This window comes from Sarcophilus harrisii, chromosome 3 (genome assembly GCF_902635505.1).
Source record: "Sarcophilus harrisii chromosome 3, mSarHar1.11, whole genome shotgun sequence".
NCBI classification, from domain to species: domain Eukaryota; kingdom Metazoa; phylum Chordata; class Mammalia; order Dasyuromorphia; family Dasyuridae; genus Sarcophilus; species Sarcophilus harrisii.
Window position 1 is genome coordinate 9,675,447 of NC_045428.1, and position 19,690 is coordinate 9,695,136.

The following is a 19,690-nucleotide window of genomic DNA, read 5'->3' on the forward strand; positions in this document are numbered from 1 at the left end:
TAGCTCGAGAAGAAATCCATTGTGCTAAGTCTGTTAACCCTCAAATTGAATCATAGAGCTTAAGTGGTTAGAAGACAAAAGAGTGCCAGGATTTACCCAAAACCTGGCCTATGAAGAAAGATGGCAGGACTTGTGAAGTGGAGGGATGCCCCTTCCCTCCTGGTGAGTCCAAAGCAGAGTATAAGGCAGCACGGTAAACAGTCACCAAAGGTCTGCATGTGAGAGATAAAGGACAGCCAAGACCTGGTGGACCTTCAGAGAGCCGACAACTTAGAAATAGTAGGAATGCCTTCTAACACTGCTGTAAGAAAGCTTCTTCTGATTCTGTGTTGACTGTTTTTTGTTTTTTGTTTTTTTTTTGCAAGGCAGTTGGGGTTTAAATGACTTGCTCAGGCACACAGCTAGGAAGTGTAAAGTGTCTGAGACCAGATTTGAACTCAGGTCGTTCTGACGTCAGGTCTGGTGCTCTATTCCCTGCACCATTGAGCTGTCCCTAGTTTGTTTTTTTTGTTTTTTTAATACATTTTTATCGATACTTTCTATTTTCTACATCATCATCTTTATCCCTGGTTTTCTTCCTCCTCCCCTTCTCAGAGAGCCATCTTCGATAACAAAAGAATATTTTTAGAGGAAAAAACAATCAGCACAGCTCATGGATACAGTGGGAAAATGTCCAGAAAATCGGCCCTGAGTAAATTCCATACAGGGGTCAGTTGGGATGGCTTCTCTCTCTCTCTCTCTTTGGGTCCTACTTGGTCTTTGTGATCCAGTTATATGCCATCTTGCTTCTTTGTGTCCATTTCCATTAGGGTAGCCACTGTGTCTGTGGTTTCCTTGGCTCTGCTGGCTTTGTTTTGCCTCAGTTCATGGAGATTTTTCCAAACTTCTTTGAGTTCATCAGTTCTCCCATCACAGTCATAGTCCATTATGTTCATTTATATGGCCATTTCCCCAAATGATGGGCATTGATTATTTTATTTTATTTTATTTTATTTTATTATTATTATTTTTTTTTTTGGCTATCACGAAAGACAGAGTTCTAAAGATTTTGGATTACAGAAGGTTTTCTTCTAGTTCTCACCTTACATTACAGGTGCATTCATCCATGATCCCAGAGAGACTAAGACTGTCCACGGCCATAGCTAGTGTCACCAGCGGGCTCTGAACCCAGGTCTCCTTGTAAAGCACCACACTGCCTTAGGGAAATAAGGCAGATACTTTGGCAGACTATATTAACTTCTGTAAAGTTCTGTGGAAACTTAGAGGAGGAGAAGGAGATAATGGGATTCATGGAGAGTTTCTTGGGAGAGATGGTGGATCTGAGAAGAATAATTTAGGACAATAACAGATATAACTTGAGATATCACTTAGTTTCAGACCACCACGAGGAAGTGAGTCACATGGATTTCTTTTGATTACTAGTGCATATAAAAGTCATGTTTATGCTACACTGGAGTCTATTGAATGTGTAATAGTATTATATAGAAAACTCAATGTACACACCTTCATCACCTGAGGCTTCATGAGCCACCATCTTTTTGTAGTGGCTGGTCTTGTCGATACTGGTGACTGCTGACTGATGGTGGCTGCTGCTGAAGGTTAGGGTGGTCAGAGCAATTTACTAAAATAAAATAACAATGAAGTTTGCTGTATTGATTGGCCCTTCCTTCCCTTTGAATATTTCAAGGCCACTGTCAAGTTATTAATTGGCCTAATTTCAGTATTGTTATGTCTCAGGAAATAGGGAGGCCTGAGGAGAAGGGAGAAAGAGGGACTGCTTAAAACCATCCAACATTTATCAGTTAAGCTCACTGTCCTATATGGACTGCATTTGTGGCATCCCAAAACAGTTACGATAGGAATAGGATCAGCAGATCAGATGCAGTAATAATGAAACAATTTAAAATATGGTGAGAATTACCAAAATGTGACAAGAAGACACGAGGTGAGCACACACTGGGGGAAATGACGCCAATAGACTTGCTTCACAAATTGCCACAAACCTTTAATTTGGAAAAACCTTTATATCTGTGAAGTGCAATAAAGCAAAGTATGAGGTCTTCCTCTGTATATCCAAAATGCCTTATATGCCTAGGATCTTATTTAATAATGTGATAATAAATCACTGAAAAAAAAAAGAAGAAATTGAATGGATGATGATGGAGAGTGAAATGTATAAGCAAGGACAGGAGGGTATGTTCTATCTGGGTTTTGCTGCAATATCAGCTTCCCCAAATCCTCTACTTCTACCCTTTTCCCCCCTTCCTCCTCTCCTTAGCCTTTTAAGTATGGCTGAGGCTGAAGTGGGATCAGAAGTTCTTTTCCCCCAGATTCCTGGTCTGTAAAAGCTGCCCTTGAATTCATAAAGCCCACTGGCGTGGTTAGACTTTGCCTCTTATGCCTTGGATCAAAATGAGCTGGACTGTTTTTGGCCATGGGCTGCTTTCTGATAGCCTTCAAGCTGTCGTCTTGAACAACTCTTAGATCTTCACTTTTCTGTCTTCTTTCTCCAGTAGTTTGCAAGCCTACCAGTGATGAATGGTTCTCTTATCCCTTGAATCTTTCCACTGAATTTGCCACAGACGACTTGTACATAGTAAGTAGGTGGGCAGCTAGGTAAGAGTTCTGGACTTGGGTTCATGAAGATTTGAATTTAAATTCTCCCTCGGACACTTGCTAGTTATGTGAACTTCCTCAGCCTCAGTATCCCTTCTGTAAAAAGTATAATTTTACCCATCTTCCCAGGTTTCTGAGAACGCCAAATGAGAGAACTATAAAGTGCTATCTAAATGCTAGCTGTTATTTGTTGATGGAGCATATGTGAGGTTGAGGGCTTGCTGCATTTGTTCTGATCAGTTCCCAGTTTTACAGACATCATTTCAAACAGGAATGGTCTTCAAAGGTTCCTCACCTTGTATTTACTTGTTCCCACATGAATTTACTCTTATCTTCCTCTGCTTTTGAGAAGCCAAACACATCTCGCCCTTGGAGTATGGCTCAAATCTCATTATTCGTCTGTGTGGCAGAAGGGACCTCAGGCTCCCCAGACTGTAGTAGAAGAACAGGAGTTGGCTCCTAGCTAAAAAGGCAGGGGACTTAGAGAGGTGTGAGGTAGATGTTCAGGGAAAAAGAAGAAAATGGGAAGTGCTTCTGGAGCACAGCAGGGGCACAAAAGGTGCCCAAGGACAATAAGTAAGACAGTAAAAAAGACAGTAAATCTGTCATTGATGGCCAGTGTAGCGCTTATCACCAGAGGGACCTTGGAATCAGTAGTAGTGCAGAAGGCCTCCCTGCCTTGAGTGGAGCCCACCCCCTTCGGCTTCGGGTGGAGTGTTCTGATGAAAGGGTCCACATCAGTCACTTGACCACATTCATCGTCCTGCCAATCTCATCTTGGATCTGCAGCTTGAGGCTGCCTGCATACTCTGGCTCAATTGCAGACAATCAGAACTCTTTGCTCACTGAAAGGATAGTCCCTCTGGACTGGGAGAAGATGTGCTAGACTGGCATTCTACTTTCTCATGCAGCAGGGAATGAGTCACCTGTGTCCAATGAGCATGACAGTTTAGGCAGTCACGTTACCATCTGTAAAATAGCTGGATGAGCAGATCCCTGTGGTTCCTTTCAGTCCTGAACAATCTGCGAATGACTGGCTAGTGTGTAAGATTGTTGAGAGAGATCACTGCCAAGATGTTCTCTAAATAAGACAGAAAACACTGCTGACTTTTTCTCTGATGCTTTTTCTTGTCCCCATTTTAAGCACTGCTTCTGTCATCATTATCATTACTTAATTAGTGAATTAATAATGCTGCTGCTGCTGAATACAGCCATACTTGGTTATTTTGTCTGTTGCCTCCAATTGAGTCATAGCGACTTTGGGCTTGCCTTCTACCATAAACTCCCAAAACACATAAACCGCTGTCTGAGCATGTTTCTCCCATCCTGACCTTTGCGTTCACTTTTTAAACCCAACTCTAGGACTTGGCATTGATTCCTCTTCGATTTCAACTTTTAGGATTCAGCCCCTACTTTGAGCCTGCCAGTTTCATTGACCCTAAAGTATACCATGAGCCTTGTATTATTGGCATGTTCCTTCTGCCTTCACCCAAGCCATCAATAAGGTGGGCCCCTGACAACGGCCCTTCATGGAGCTCTCTTTTTTGGAGCGTGCTCATTCTTCTCCCTGGGATCCGTACACTTGACATTTCATGTTCTTCCTGCCCTCTTGTATGGGTGGATAACCTGACATAGGGTGCTTGTACTTCTTTAAGCTTTTTCAGTGTCTGCAGTAAATTCACAATTTACCAAATGAGTGGCTCTGAACAAAAAGGAAAGTGATTTACATCGAGTGTGATCTGCCCTCCATTAGCCTCTGCTGAGTCTTAGTGAACAATCTTTCCTAAGTATTTACAAAGGATTCCTTTGGTGCTCCAATTCTTGGAAGGAGGGACATGGCATTTGAGGTGAGATAATAAATTTGAGGAAACCAGAGACTCACAGAGGCAAGAATGGGGGTGGGCTAACAACTCTGGGCAAAGGACTTGAATTGATATCAGTAACAAGGCATTCATTTTGACTAGACCACACATGGGAAGGAGAACAGTTTTGGGTGATTGGTTGTTTTTTGCTTTTTTGTGGGGAGTGGGGTTAAGCCCAGGGTCTAACCCACCGCCAGGAACACTAAGTGCTAAATAAATGCTTATAGATTGGACTTGACTAGTGGCAGATTGTGATGAGGAATCAAAATCAAGGATTTTGTATTTCATTGGTTGAGGTGTGAATGTTTTGGTCAGATCTATGTTTGAGGAAGACCCTTGGCAAGTATAGAAGATGGTTTAAAGACTAAAAGCTGGTGATTGGGCAGGAAAGATTTAAGAAGGCGTGAGTAATGCAATATGATAAGCATTTTTTAAAATGTCTACTATATGCCAGGCATGGGATACCAAGAAGGAAAAAAAAGGCTTTTTGACTATCAGGAACTTACAGTTCAGTAAAGGAAGCTGAAAGGGGGCTCTGGGATATGGGTGGAGCTGAAACCCTAGCAGAGCAGCTGGTATTTGGGCATTGGTTCCTTTGCTCAGATCCTCCAAGCTGAGGGCACCGAGGACGTGTGAGAACCTGCACTTATGCCGTCCCATAACAAAGGGTTTACTAGTGATGAACTTATTTTGGGGGTTGGAGTTGGGAGGTGTTTTGTTGATGGTGGAGTCAAAGCGAATCAGCAGCAGTTGGAAAATGAGAGGCAGAGACAGGAGAGAAGAGGAGGCCCATCCCCAAACCCTGGTGACTGATTGGATTGGGATGATGTGAGGGGACAGTGACCAGAATGAAGGCAAAAGTAGAAGAGCTGGGGAAAAGGAGAGATAATCGATATTTTTTGGACAAAATTTTTATTGTTTATTGAGGATATTTCTTTGTCTGGAAAAAATTCATTATTACTACCCAAGTCCCTTCTCCACTGGGGAAAAACTGTTTTATTTTTAATTAAAAAAATTTTTTTAAAGCTTTTTATTTTCAAAATATATGCATAGATAGTTTTCAGCATTTACCCTTGCAAAACCTAATTTCTTCTCCCTCCCTTCTCCCCATTCCCTTCCTTAGATGGCAAATAATTCAGTATATGGAAAAAACATTTTTTTAAAGTAAATATAATTGAGCAAACTAAACTGAGCCATTGGCAGGGTCTGAGGATATGTCTCTAATCCTCTCCCTTCCTGTGGGTTGTGATATTGATCAGTGTTCTGGAGCCCTTCAAAAATTATTTTCCTTTATGTGGTTGTAGTCTTTGTATAAGTTGTTCTCTTGATTCTGTGGATGGCTTTTTTTAAAAATTAAATTATTAGTGTCTTTTTTGTTGACATTTCATCACCATAATTTTCACTAGTATTTCCCCCACTGAACCATCATATGTAACAAAGATTATTTCTAAAGACAGAAAAGACAGGAGCAGGACTGGCCGGCACAGTCAGTACACGTGGAGCTCCATGCAGTGTCTTCTCTGCTGGGGTGGCCTGCAGGGGCCTTCTGGCTTATTTTCTCCCAGTTCTGCTTGTTCTTTGTGGTTCTGCACTGCTGGCTGTTGTGCTTGTTCACCTACTGACTGCTGTGGACATTGGGTTCTGACTTGGTTGACTTTGATCTGCCTCAGTTCATGGGTGATTCTGGATGATGGCTGGGTTTTTTCCCCCATCATAGCCACATTTCATTAGTCATGGACCACCATTGGTTTGGTCATGCCAAATCCATTGACTTTGTTTCTCGTTCTTTACAGAAGTGCATTTTGGTGTCTATAAATTCTTGTCCTTTTCTGAGGTTTCCCTGGGTTAGAAATATGGGAGTGGTGGTTCTGGCAATGGATATTCAAGTCCCTTTCTTTAATTCTTGTTTTATTATACAATCTTAACCTGTTTTCCCCATTCTATTATGTTCATTAATTGCCAAATAGCTATTAAATGCTTATTATGTGGCAGGCACTGTGCTGAATACTGGGGCCTTTCAGATGGGAAAACATCCCATAACTTGGCATAAGACACTTTGTCAGTGGAAGGTTATCTTACTCCATCTGCAGGGATGATCCTTGAACTGACTTTTTTCCCCCCACAATAATAGCTTTTTATTTTCAAAACACATGAAAAAGTAGTTTTCAACATTTACCCTTGGAAAACCTTGTGTTCAGATTTTCCTCCCTTCCTTCCCTCCACCCTCTCCCCTAAATGTGCGCAATTCTTCCATACATATTTCCACAATTATACTATACAAGAAAAACCAGATCAAAAAGGGAGCAAAAAGGAGGAAAAAACCAAAAGAAAGCAAAGAACAAAAAGGTGAAAATATTGTGATCCATATTCAGTCCCCCATAGTCCTCTCACTGAGTGCAGATGGCTCTCTCCATCCCAAGTCTATTCAAATTGTCCTGAATCACCTCATTGTTGAGAAGAGCCAAGTCCATCAGAGTTGATCATCATACAATCTTCTTGCTGTGTACAATGTTGTACACATTGTTGTCTTGATTCTGCTCACTCAGCATCAGTTCATATCAGTCTCTCCAAGTCTCTCTAAACCTCTCTGAAATCAGCCTGCAGTATTTCTTAGAGAACAATGATATTCCACTACATTCATATACTAGAACTTATTCAGCCATTCCCCAACTGAGAGGTTTCCACTCAGTTTCCAGTTCTTTTTGAGCTGACTTTTAAAGGAAGGCCATGGTGGCTTCACTGAATGCGCAGGGATGGGGAGATGGAACCTTCAACCAAACACAGCGAGGAGAGGCAGATAGTCATGTGTCAGAAGGAACAGTGAGACAGATTGTATGGAAGTTTATGAAGTGGAGGGAGACACTAGATCTGTCCTTAAGGAAAATCACTTTGACATCTTTTTGAAGAGTGGTTTGGGGGAACATTAATTGTGGCCATTCCCCAGTTGATGGGAAGCCTGCCTTGTTTCCTTTTCTTTGCTACCACTAAAGGGGGTGCTATAAGTATTTTTACACTTGAGGCCTTCACTTCCGTCTTTGACCTTGCTAGAATATAGACCTAGTGGTACTATTGCTGGGCCAAAGGGTAGGGATCAAGATTCTCATGAGTTTTGAAGAATGGGTAAGCTTTCATTTTCCTTTCAAGAATGGTTGGACTAATTAATAGGATGCAGCTGATGGATAGAGTACTGGAGCTAGAATAGGAAGCAAAGACTCAAGAATAAAAGCTGCCTGGGGATGATTAGCACCTCCTTCCCAAGGTTGTTGCCGTTTGTAAAGCATTTTGAAAAGCATAAAGTGCTCCATTAAGTGCAAGTTATTATTAATTCACGGTTCCTTTAACAAGTCATCAGGGTTGTTCTCTTCCCACAGACTTGCTGACCATTCTGAATTGTCCTTTTGGTCATCTTTGGCACTCTGAGTGGGAGGTGCTTTATTAAATTTGCATTTCAGTTTCAGTATTGGGAATATTATCTTTATATGAGTGTTTAAAGCTTGAATTTCTTCAAAACCACCCCTTCCTTTAACCATTTACCTGTTGGGGAATGGCTTTAGTTCATTATTACTGGGCTTTTATCAGAAATTTGCTGCCTTGCCTTTTTCCAGAGTTATTTTCCTTCTAACTTCATTGCTTTAGTTTATGTGAAAAAACTTCAATTTTCTACAACCCGAATCTCCCTTTTATCCCAAGTGCTTGCCTCTCTTATTTTATTAATAACGCTTCCCCTCATCCATAGTCATGAAAACTTATCTCCTTCCCTTCTTAACTTTTGATCTGACATTTTATATCTGCCCAAATCTATTTGCATTTCTTGTGGTATCTAGTGTGAGGAGGAAATTTAAACCTGATTTCGTCCAGCTGCTTTCCAGTTTTCCCAGCAATTTTTATCCGATAAGTGGAGACCCGTTTGGAGCACAGCAGCATTCCCATGTCTTCTGCATCGAATATTAGCTATTGACAGCATTGTCTAGTTCTGATTATTTCTGTTTTGGGTCTCCAGAGCCTTCTACCAATTTTGGGCACTGAGCTAAGACTCTGGGGATACCCTGTGTAGTTTGAAATCTGGCACTTTGCCATGAGGGCCCACTTTCACCCTCTCCCTACATTATTTCCCCAGATTTTGTTCGTTTATATTATTATTTTATTTAGGTCTATAAATTAATCCTTGCATAGTTTGGTATGACATTGAATCTCTAAATTAAGCATATTGTTATTCTTTGGGTATGCCTCAGCCAGGAAAAATCCTCTCCAATTATTTGAGCGTTTTTTATTTTTATAAAGAATGTCTTGTCGTTGTCATATCATTTTTGTGTTTGTCTTGGCAAGGGGACTCTCAAATATTTCATACATTCTGGAGTTATTTGGAGTTGAATTTTTTCCTATCTTTTGCCTTTGGATTTTGTTGGGAATCTGCTCACACGATTTCTATGGTGTTATTTTATGTTGTGTTATTTTATTGAGGTTATTAAGTATTTCATTGTATATTATGTTCTTTTATTAAGGTTATTAAGTATTTCAGTTAATTTTAGTTGTGTAGCTTTTATTTCTTAAGTAAAACATTGTATCATTTGCAAGAAGGAATAATTGTTATTTCTTTGCTAATGTTTATTCCCTCAATGTTTTTGCTTATCTTATTACTCTACCTAATATTTCTGGAACAATAGTGTATCAGCTAGTAGTGGTGATGAGGCTGGATGTTCTTGCCTACCCCGTGCTTTTATTGAAAAGGGCTTTAAAGTGTGTGTGTGTGTGTGTGTGTGTGTGTGTGTGTGTGTGTGTGTGTGTGTGTGTGTGTGTGTGTGTGTGTGTGTGTGTGTGTGTGTGTGTGTGTGTGTTTTAAAGGTAGCAGGGGAGAAGGGGGCGCCAGTGGCGCTAGTCCAGGTGATGAAAGGTGTGAAGGGCAGAGGAGAGCTGTCAGCTGGGGGGGAGAGGGGGGAGGCGGGGAGGCAGCTGGTGCTGGGGGAGCAGGAGGAGAAAACCTCCCTTGATTTTGTACCTCTCCACCTGCTGCGTCCTTCCTTCCCTGCTGGCAGATTTGTCTGTCACTTGTTAAAAACGCCGTCTCCCCCAGGGACCCGGGAAGGGCGGGGCTTTGCTGCTGCGGCTGTGTTTCGATTGGCCGGGCATTAATTGATGGAAGGCCCCCCGTTTGCACGGCCTCCCCCCGGAGGCGGGCTGCAGCCCCATCCCGAGCCTTCCTGAATCCTCCGGGCCGCACTGGCCCCCGGGGACGCAGCCCGGCCCCTCCGCCGAGAGCTTCCAGGGGCACCCTTTGAGGCCCGTTCCCAGGCGTGCTGGCCCCTTGTGTGTGTGTGTGTGTGTGTGGGGGGAATCTGTGCCCCGGGCTCCTCCGAATTGGGTGAGGAGCTGTGCCTGGCTCCGTGAGCTCCCTTAAAGAAGGGGTGTCCCCTAGGCCCCCCATTCCCCATTTTGAGTGTGAGGGTTTCCCCTCCCCCTCTTTTGTGGGCCGGGTAGAGCTCGGGGTTGCTCAGGTGTTCGGCATCTCGCATTGACCGTGGGAGGAGCCTCTCCTTGCTTGGGTGGGCAGAAGCACCGCGGCCTCGCTAACTGACTCGACCAAGGTCATTCCCCTCTACATCTGCAAAGCGGGGGTGGGGGTGGGGGGGACGGAGTCCCTAAAGCCCCTTGGGCTGCCCCGCCCCCTTCCCCCTGGCCACCCTCTGGCCGCCCAGGTTTCGGTGTCTGAAGCCCTCCATCCCCTGCGACCCTGCGGGGGGCGGGGTAACTAGGCTTGAATGATATGAGTCAGGGGGCTCTTAATTAGAATGGAGTGTATTGTGAAGCACTGTCTGAATTTATGTCTTACTAAGAAGCAAGTGGGACGGGGCTTGAGGGCTAAAGGGGGGAGGGAAAGAGCAGCATTTATTAAGCACCTGCGATGTTTGCTGCGCTGGGCCTTTCGCCCGTCGGCGAGGACGATTAGCTCCGTTTTACAGTTAAGGAAACCGAGGCATATTCAGAAGGCGCCCCGGGGGGTTCCGTCGGGTTGTGCTCACAGCGCGCCTGCGCTTGTTCCTGCGCCTGCAGCTTGGGCTGGACTTCGTTTCGGGTTTGTGGTGAGCAGCCTGGGACTGGGCAGGGCTTCCATCTGGCCGCCCGGCCGCCAGGGGGCGTGCAGAGCTCCAGAGGGCGCCGCCACGTGGCCGGCTACCCGGCCGCCTACTTGGGCGAAGTTCCCGGCCGACGTAGACGGCCGGAACGAGGCTCGGGGCGGCCTGTGATTGGTCGGGGGGCGCGCGCAGTGCGGGGGCGCGCCTGCGGGGGGCGCTGTGGGCCGGCGCGCGCGCGGCCGCGGGAGGCCGGGCCGGGCCGGGCTGGGCTGGGCTGGGCCGCGGAGGCCGCGGGAGGCCGGGGCCGGGGCCGGGAGGCCGGGCCTCTGACGTGTCCGCCCGCCATTGGCGCCGCCGCCCGTATATACCGATGAGGAAGCGGAGCCGCCGCTTTCCCGAACGCGTCCAGGCTCTTCCCCGGAGGCAGCGGCGGCAGAGCGCGCGGAGCTGCGGCCAAAGTAAGTGCGGGCCTCCGCCGCGGCGGTGGGGAGGGCGGCGGGGCCCGCGGTTGCCCCCGGGCCTGGAGCCTCGGGCGCCTGCACAAAGTTTGCTCGTTTCCCGGCCGCGCTGCGCGCCGACGTGGAGCGGGGGCACCCCCAGCCCCCGCGCTACGTGTCACCAGTGCGCATGAGCAGGGCTGGGGCCGGGGGCTGGCCTGGCTGGGGGTAGCATTGCTGCCGCGTCATCGCCCCCCCCCCCTCCACGGGACTTACCCAGCTTGGAGGGGAGGAGGGCAGGGGGTCCTTAGGTCGTGACAGCAGCGATCGTGGGGAGGGGGCGGAGGCGCCCGCGGAAAAGTTCCTACCGGGGCCGCCCCTTCGGATTGTCCGGGAGCGAGGGCCCGGGGTGGTGGGGGAGCGGACCCTCAGGGTCGGCGGGCCAGGCCCCCCAGGCCCGCGGGCGGCACAGGCTCTGGCCCTTTAAGGGTTCTCCCCGCCCCCGGCGCGGGGCCGGCCGCTGGTGGAGCCAGTGCTGAGGTGGCACCTCCGAGAGGCCCCGCGGGCACGCGTGGGAGCGAGCGGGGGTGGGGGGGGGGGGAGGGCGCCCCTGGGGCTGGCAGGGCCCGTGCCCCCAGTGCCTGGTGGCCACCTGCCTGGCCGCGGGGCTGCTGCTGCTCCCGAAGGGTTGCTCCCCGCCCCGCCCCCCCCAGGCCCTGCTTGTCCCTACGGTGGGGTGGGGGGAGGCGTGCGAGGAAAGGCCTCCCGGTCAAAATCCCCGGCCATGGGGGGGGGCAACTCCAGGAGCTGGTCGCGAGCCCCCTTCGGCGTGGGCCACCTTGGGCCCACGATTGCCCAAGCCGCCCCGAGGTCCTTTGCACGGCCCGCCTGCAGGGCCCCTCTTTCCCATTGCTCTGTGTCCGGCCTCCCGGCCAGGGCCCTTCTGGGTTGACACTGATAGCAAGAGCAGCCCCCGGAGTGGTAAAAGAGCCCAGCCCAGGGTCCTCTTCCTCCCCAGGCCCATGCCTGGCCTTGGGGCACCGAGGAGGTCCAGGGGCAGAAGCCATGAGGGCTGGGGTGGGGGCCCGGGCCTGAATTCTCAGCTGAGATTGGGGCCTTCGACCCCCGCAGTGGGGAGGGGGCAAAGCAGGCATAGAGAGGGCGGGAGGCCCTGCAGTTTTGCTGCAATTTGCCAAAATAAACTCGAATGGTAAAGCTGGAAACCATTGGGCAAGAAAATCCTGCACACACACATACTCCTCCCCCCCTCCAAGCTTCTTCTGGCCTCTGCACACTGCTTGGCACCTCCTGGGCATTTACTGAATGTTAAGGACTGCCGGGGGCCTGGAATGTGTTCGCATCATGGGGTCTTGCGATGTAGCTTGGTGCTTTTACTATCCTTCCCTTCTGCCCTCTCACATTAGAACCATGGGGTGAGGTTTGTGCAGTGTGCGTGGTGTTCCAGAGTTAGGTGACCTGTATTTTGTCATTTTGTGTGCTTCCTACCCCCAATCCAGAGCTAATTTCTGTCTGACCTTGGGGGCGATCACCTTGATAGGCCTGCTGCATATACCTTTGGGGCAGGCACAAAAATGGCCACTCGAGTACTTTTTGAATGTTAACCGAGATTGTAGCATTTGGGACTGCAGGGATCTTAAAAATGGAGTCAGTTCAAGGCTTGGGATCCCAGTTTACTTCTTTAGGCCCACCTCCCTTTTAAAAATAGACTTCAAATGTGCCTAGGACAGGGAAACCCAGCTACCTCCTTTCTCCACTGGCCTTGAGCTGTAGAGAGGGATGCCCTGAGCCACATTCTAATCTCTTGACTTGGTCCTGCAATAAATCAACTTAAGTCATAGCTGTAGTCTTCTCTACTACTTACCAAATGGCAGTCTTAGCCAGTTGACTAGAACCAGGGAATAAAAGCCCTCTAAAGTACTCGCTCTTCTATTTTTGTGATCAGAAATTTCCTTGTACCCTAATTCAGGGCCTCTTTCCTCTTTGCAGACAGTTTGAATATGTGACAGGGTGTAATGGAAAGAATTCTGGTCTTGAGTCAAGAGGCTTGGGTTCCAATGTCATCTCTGAGATCTTAACTATGTAATACCTCACCAAGCCTTAGTCACCTCATTTGTAGCAACTAATAGGCAAATCAAGAATTGGGTGGTTTTACGGATTTTGCTCACTTGTATTTTCACTTGGGTGTCATCTCCTTTTACAGGGGGAAACTAAGTCTAAGAGGTTGTGACATGGCCATGGTCACAAAGCTAAATTGCCCCCCTCTACTTGATTTATTAAAACATTGAGATGTTTACATTATTTAATATGTAACTTTGTATTGCTGTAAAATATGATTTTAAGTTTGTAAAAGGCTTTGCGGGCCTTTAAATGTCCTGGTATTGGTTATTTTATTACAAGCAAAGTATGTGGTGCAGGTGATAGTCTAGGACTTCCAATCCAAATTAAGTTCTGAAACTTAGTTCAGCCAACAATTAATTCCAGGCTCTGTGCTAGGGATACAGAGACAAAAGCAAAGTCTCTACTCTCCGAGAGCTTACGTTTTCCTTGGAGATAATTTGTTTTTGAAATGCAGGTGAGGGGGAAAAATGAGTCTGATACACGTGGGGGGGGGGTGGTAAGGAGGACAGAAGTGGAACATCGTGTACGGGGAGTAGTGGGCAGGCCTGTTGCATAGAATGTAGAATTCTTAAAGGAGAGCAGTGATCAATAGGTAGATTGTGTAGGGCTTTAAAAGCTAAACAGAAGAGTTTATTTATATAGGGTGTTCCAAAGTCTTGCTGCAGTTTTAATACATTATAGCTATTTAAGCTGCACTAAGACTTTGGGGACACTTTTATTCTAGGATCAGGAGGAACCCACTGGAATTTATTGAGCAGGGCAGTGACAATGTCAGCCCTGTGCTTTAGACGAATAACTTGGAAGGGAGAGCCTTGTGTGCAGAAGGGACTATTTAAGAGGCTCTTGCCAAAGTCAAGGTGAGAGGTGACGTGTGGAGGAGGAGGACGCTGACGTTGCGGGCATGGGTGGCATTAGAGGGCCAGGCAGTGCCCTCAGCTGCAGTGAGCTTGGGGAGAGGAAATTGTTCCAACTGTGTACAGCTGGCACTCTCCGTTGGTGGGATAGGGAGCCCTGAGAAAATCACAGAAGATGCTTTTACTCTGACAGTTATTGTGGGGATGACACCTTGTGAACCACGGAGTGCCATGTCCTTGTGAGGTATTAACCCTGTCAGCATTCTCCTTAAACTTGGTGGTTCCCAAGAGGCCACGTGGAAGGAGCAGAGCTGGGCTGCTACAGGCCCTTTTTGTGCTATTAACAGAGCACTGTGACTGCCCAAAGCTGGGGAATTGGGATCATTTAGTGCTGGGGCAACCCCAGAAGGACAGTGCTCGTAGAGCTTCCAGTCGGCATTGCAATCGTGAGATCTGAGCACAGGTGCTTCCTGGGTTCTCTGAGGCTGACCAGCCCAGCCAACCCCAGGCCTGTTGGGAAAGAGTTTGAGGTCTCGTGTCACTCCTGAGGCCTAGCCTGTTGGAGGTCAGAGAAGCAGCTGGTTGGCAGGGCTCAATTTGGGTGACAGCAGTTTCTGAAATAATATGGTCCATTCGGGATTGGGATGGTTGTAGCTTCTGTGGTGGTCCCTGGTGTGCCCAGGAATCAGTAGCCTGCCTTGGGCCTGGGCATCCCTTTTGATCTTCCCTGGGTGATGTTTCTTAGCCGCCATAGCTACTTTTGTGCTTGCTCAATGTTGAGTGTGCAATGCCTGCCATGCCTTGGGGTGGGGGGGGGAGGGTGGTCTTCACTACTGCCTTGGACCACATTTTGGGCCTTTCACTTGAGATTTCCCTCTTCCACAGGGGGCTTGGGGTTCACTGGCTGCAGGGACCCTTAGTGTAACCGAGTTTAGCTCTCCTTTGTACCTTGGTTTGGGCTTGGTCAGGGAGCCAGGTGTCTAAAGTTGAACTAATTCCCCCTTACCCCTGTACTCTCTTGATGCCGCCTGGGATGGTGTGGGCCTTGTGGGGTTTAGGGTTATTGGTAACTTTTCCTTTTTTTCTCCTTCCCCAAAGCTGGCAGGCTGACGGATAGGCAGCAACAGGACGGACTTTCTGGCTACTGACCATTTTGCTGGTGAGTGGATTTTTTTTGTTTTTTTACTTAATAGTAAAAATACTAAAAATACTTTAAAAAATAGTTTAAAAAAAAACTTAAGTGTTTTATTTTTTCCAATTGCACGTAAAGGTAGTTTTCAAATTTTTTTCTCCTCCCTTCCCTCCCCTCTCCCTAAGACAATAAGCATCCTAATAGAGGTTATACATGTCCAGTCATTTTAAACATCTCCATTATCGATCATATTTTGAAAGAAAAATCAGAATAAATGGGAAAACCACAAAAAAGAAAAAAATGAAAATGGTATGCTTTGATCCTCATTCAATCACCATAGTTCTTTGTCTGGATGTAGATAGCATTTTCCATCATGAGTCATTAGGAATTGTCAGTTCCTAAAGAGAAAAGCTAAGTCCATCACAGTTGATCATCACATAATCTTATTGTTGCTGTATACAGTGTGTTCCTGATTCTATTCATTTTCCTTAGCATCAGTTCATGTAACACTTGCCAGGCTTTCCTGAAATCGTTCTGCTCATCATTTCTTAGAGAACAGTAATATTCCAATACGACAATTTATTCAGCCATTCTCCAACTGATGGGCATCCACTCAGTTTCCAGTTTCTTGCCATTACAAAAAGAGCTGCTACAAACATTTTTGCACGCATAGGGTCTTTTCCCTTTTTTGTGATCTCTTTGAAATACAGACCTAGTAGAGACACTGCTGGATCAAAGGGTATGCAGTTTGATAGCCCTTTGGGTATAGTTCCAAATTGCTCTCCACAATGATTGGATCAGGTCACAACTCCACCAGCAGTGTTTTAGTTAGACATGTCTTTTTGAAAGATCCTTTACTCTCTCATTCCTCTCTTTCCTTTACAACACTGTTGTTCACCCTGAAAAGTTTGTGATGCTAATTGAGAACGTTTTTGGAAACCTCATTCACATCATTTGCCATCAAAATTGGTGTTAATTCTCAAGTATGTCCTGCTTGGGTGGGAGGGGACAGTCATCTGACTTTTGAATCACTTTTTATTTTCCCCATTAGGTTCATTCTGAATTTGGGATATAGCCATCTTGGGAGGGAGTGTATATTTTGTTGTTGTAACTTAGAAAATCTTTAAGAATGAGAGAATTGAACTTGGGATTTGGGGGGGTGGAGTCCAACTTTCTAGATATGTTGAGGGACACAAGAATATGGCTACACTCAGTTTCATCTTTGGCCTTTGGAAGAGAGGCTAGGTGTCTGCCTCGGTATGCTGCAACTCTGCTTTTTCCTTGTATTTGTCCCTTTGGCTAGCTGGGGTCTGGGGATTGGTTTCCTTCACTGGTTGACTGGCCTATGCCGCTGGCATCCCCTGGATCCTTGCAGGGCACTTATCTTGAGGGGCATCTGGAGGAATAGTGAGCTATTTCTGCCTTTGTCTTCTTGCCCAGGCAGCTTGAGACCATTGCTGTACGAACTTGAGGGAAAGACCCCAAGGGGGTAGCTCTAAGGACAAGATGGAGCCAGGGGATTCATGGGCCTTGCAAGGGAAGGGTTTGGGAAGTGGGGTTTAGTGGCTAGCTGATGTGCCTGTCCCCTCCCCCCCAAGTCAGTTTCTGCTTGGAATCTTCCAGGGGGACCTCATTGGTCATGCAATCCAAGTTGTCCGTGAAGGACTTCCCCTTTGGAGCAGATGCCTAGGCCACTGGACCTCTTTGTGACGTCTGTCCCTGAAAACTTTAGGTGCTGGTGTCATGCTGACACTCCATGTTCTCCTTACCCCCATCTCTTCTAGTTCTTCCAAATGATCCTCATATTTTTCAACCTCCCGGCCTGTCGCCAGCATCCCCCACCCCTCCCCCCTCCTTATACTTACCCCCCAGCTAAACATTGATCTCCAGATGAGATCTGCCCAGGACAGAGGATAGCAGGACTGTTACCTGTCTCTTCATGAAAACTGTGGAATTGGAGAGATGGCAAAGTGGGCACTGGAGGCCATGGCCGACTCTTCACTTTGGCTCCCTTTTATTATCAAAGTGTTATTAACATTGACAATGATCATCAGACAAAAATGTAAGGTCAAAGAAAGGACCTTTGAAGGAACCATTAATTTTTTGTTAAAACATATATTAAATTTAACAGTAACAACTTAACAAGTATGATAGTTTGTATCCCTTTCTGGGTTTTTTTTTTTTCCCCTTCAAATTTAAGCATGGTGTTGAGTTAATATTTTTTCTCTTTCACTACAATCACTAGCAGTTACTATGTAAACTGTAGGGCCTATGCTAAACCCCAAGGATACAAAAAGAGACAAAGGCCAGTTCCTGCCTTCAAAGTGCTCACATTTTAATGGAGGAAACTGTATATAAACAAATAGATACAAAGCAAAGCATAGACAGATTCGGTAGCCATAGTGAACAGAAGAAAAGGACTAGATTTGAGGGGTTGGGGAAAGCTTTTTGTAGGAGGTGGGATTTAGTTGGGACTTAATGGAAACCAAGGAAAAAGGAGTGAGAGTGGAAATGAAAGCGTGTTCTGGGTGTGGGGAACAGGCAGAGAAAATATCTGGAGCTGAGAGATGGAAGCCAATGTCCCCATGTGGTGGGGGAGTAAGATGTAAGAAGACTAGAAAGGGAGGAGAGGGGCCAGGTTAGGAAGAGCTTTGTATTTGTTCCTGGAATAGGGAGCCACTGCAGGTTATTGAGTGGGTGGTAATACAGTTAGACTTTGGAGGCTGAGTGTGGGATGGGAAGAGAAGCCAGGCAGGCCAAGCCCTCCCCTCCAGCAGCTGTTGCAACAGCCAGGTGGGAAGGGTCTGCGTCAGAGGAGAAATGCTACAAAGGTGGAAGTCCACAGACCTTAGCAGCATTTGGATATGGATGACCTCTAGAGTAATGGGCGAAGAGAATGAATTCTGTTTCAGACTGGACAGTCCATTCCAGATGGCTGAAAGGCCATTGGAGGTACAGTTTGGAGGTCAGGAGAGGTAGATTTTTGTGGGTCATTAGCCTAGAGATGATTGTTAAATCCATGGGAGGTGATAAGATCAAAAGATGAAGTAGTGGAGAAGAGGGCCCATGATACGGCCCTGGGGTACCCCCGGAGTTAGCTGGAGTGACTTGAAGAATCAGCAAAGGAGGTAGAAGAAGAGCAGCTAGAGAGGAAGAAGAACTGGGGAAGAAATGAGGGGTGTTGAACACACACACACATACATGTCAAGGTGGTAGAGTATAGAGAAGAGGTCAGCACACAATTTCCCCCTCTTTCCTTATATTCTTAAGCAAAACTAATCCAACCAACTGGTATCTGACATTGCACATCTTCTTGTACACCTCCAGGCCATCACCTGTGTGTCAGAGCAGGGTGTCGAGCCTTGTTTGCCCCTTTGCCACATAGCTCCTTGTCCTGCCCCCTCTGGTGCCAAGCAGAGGGCACGATCCTCTGTTAGGTCCTTGAAGACAGGCTTCTTCCTCTAGGCTTTAGTTGCTGCAACTGATACCATGAGCTCAGGCTCCTTCCCATTGCTTCCTGCCCTACTCTGGTCACTCTGCAGCTTCTCTTTGTCCTCCATAAGCTGGGGCTCGCACCAGGATACACTTCTCTCCAGCAGGTGTGGATTGACTGCCACCAGACCCACGATCACATGGCTGCCTCATTGAGCTCAGAGGTCCTCTTTGGGCAGACTCTGCCCGGGACTTCACGTTGTTGGGCCTCTGAAATATGACTTGATCTCCTTGGCCACCACCATGTCCATCAGGACCTCTTGGGATCCTTAGACTTGTATCCAGTGCTTTCTTTACTCCATCTACAGATCCTGGAGAAGCAGAGCCTGGTGACACTGCCTGGGAGAGCCCCTTCCGTGGATCTGGCTCTTGAAACAGCTTCTAATGCCATCAAATTGTGTTGGTATTTAGTGCGTTCTCTCCATAAGAATAGCTTGAGATTTTCTCAAATGTTTTGCTAGAAGAAAACAGACTTTCTGCCCAAAGAGCCATGTAAACAGTAATTCCTTGTATTCTTCAAGCCCCTTGAAGTTTATTAAGCATTTTGCTCATGTCACCTCTGTTAAGCTTCATTAATAATGATTGTAATTAACATTTGTATAGTGCCTATGTATGGGGCACTGTGCTGAGAGCTTTATAATTAGTATGCCATTTGATCCTCACACCCTCACCCAGAAAGATAGTGGTTGTTATCATTCCAGCTTTCTAGTTGTGGAAACTGAGTCAGCTGGGGTTAAATGACTTGCCCAGGATTATACAGTTACTCAGTGTCTGAGGCTGGATTTGAACTTGGGAGTCTTCAGATCCAGCTTAATGCCCTCTAGTATTCCCAAACTGACAAATGATAAGATGTATCCCCATTTTGTAGGTGGCAAAACATATCCAGAAGTTTTTTTTTTTTTTTTTTTTTAACTATTATTATAGCTTTTTATTGACAGAACATATGCATGGGTAATTTTTCAACATTGATTCTTGCAGTCACTTCTGTTCCAATTTTTTCCCTCCCCTAGATGGTAGGCAGTCTCATACATGTTAAACACGTTAAAGTATATCTTAAATACAATATATGTGTACGTATTTATAGAGT

At 46.5% G+C, this 19,690-nt stretch overlaps 1 protein-coding gene across 4 annotated transcripts in view; it reads left to right on the forward strand.

Annotated features, from left to right (window-relative positions):
* HDLBP (high density lipoprotein binding protein) overlaps positions 1–19,690 on the forward strand; it is a 78,366-nt gene that overhangs the window by 24,525 nt on the left and 34,151 nt on the right. For 3 of the 4 annotated variants that reach the window (XM_031957473.1, XM_031957472.1, XM_031957471.1), the window contains one exon: positions 15,078–15,138. The gene's annotated coding sequence lies outside the window, so the exon portion shown is untranslated. Of the gene's footprint in view, positions 1–10,838; positions 11,008–15,077; positions 15,139–19,690 lie in introns of those variants that run through there. The other variant, XM_031957470.1, reaches the window with a different exon arrangement.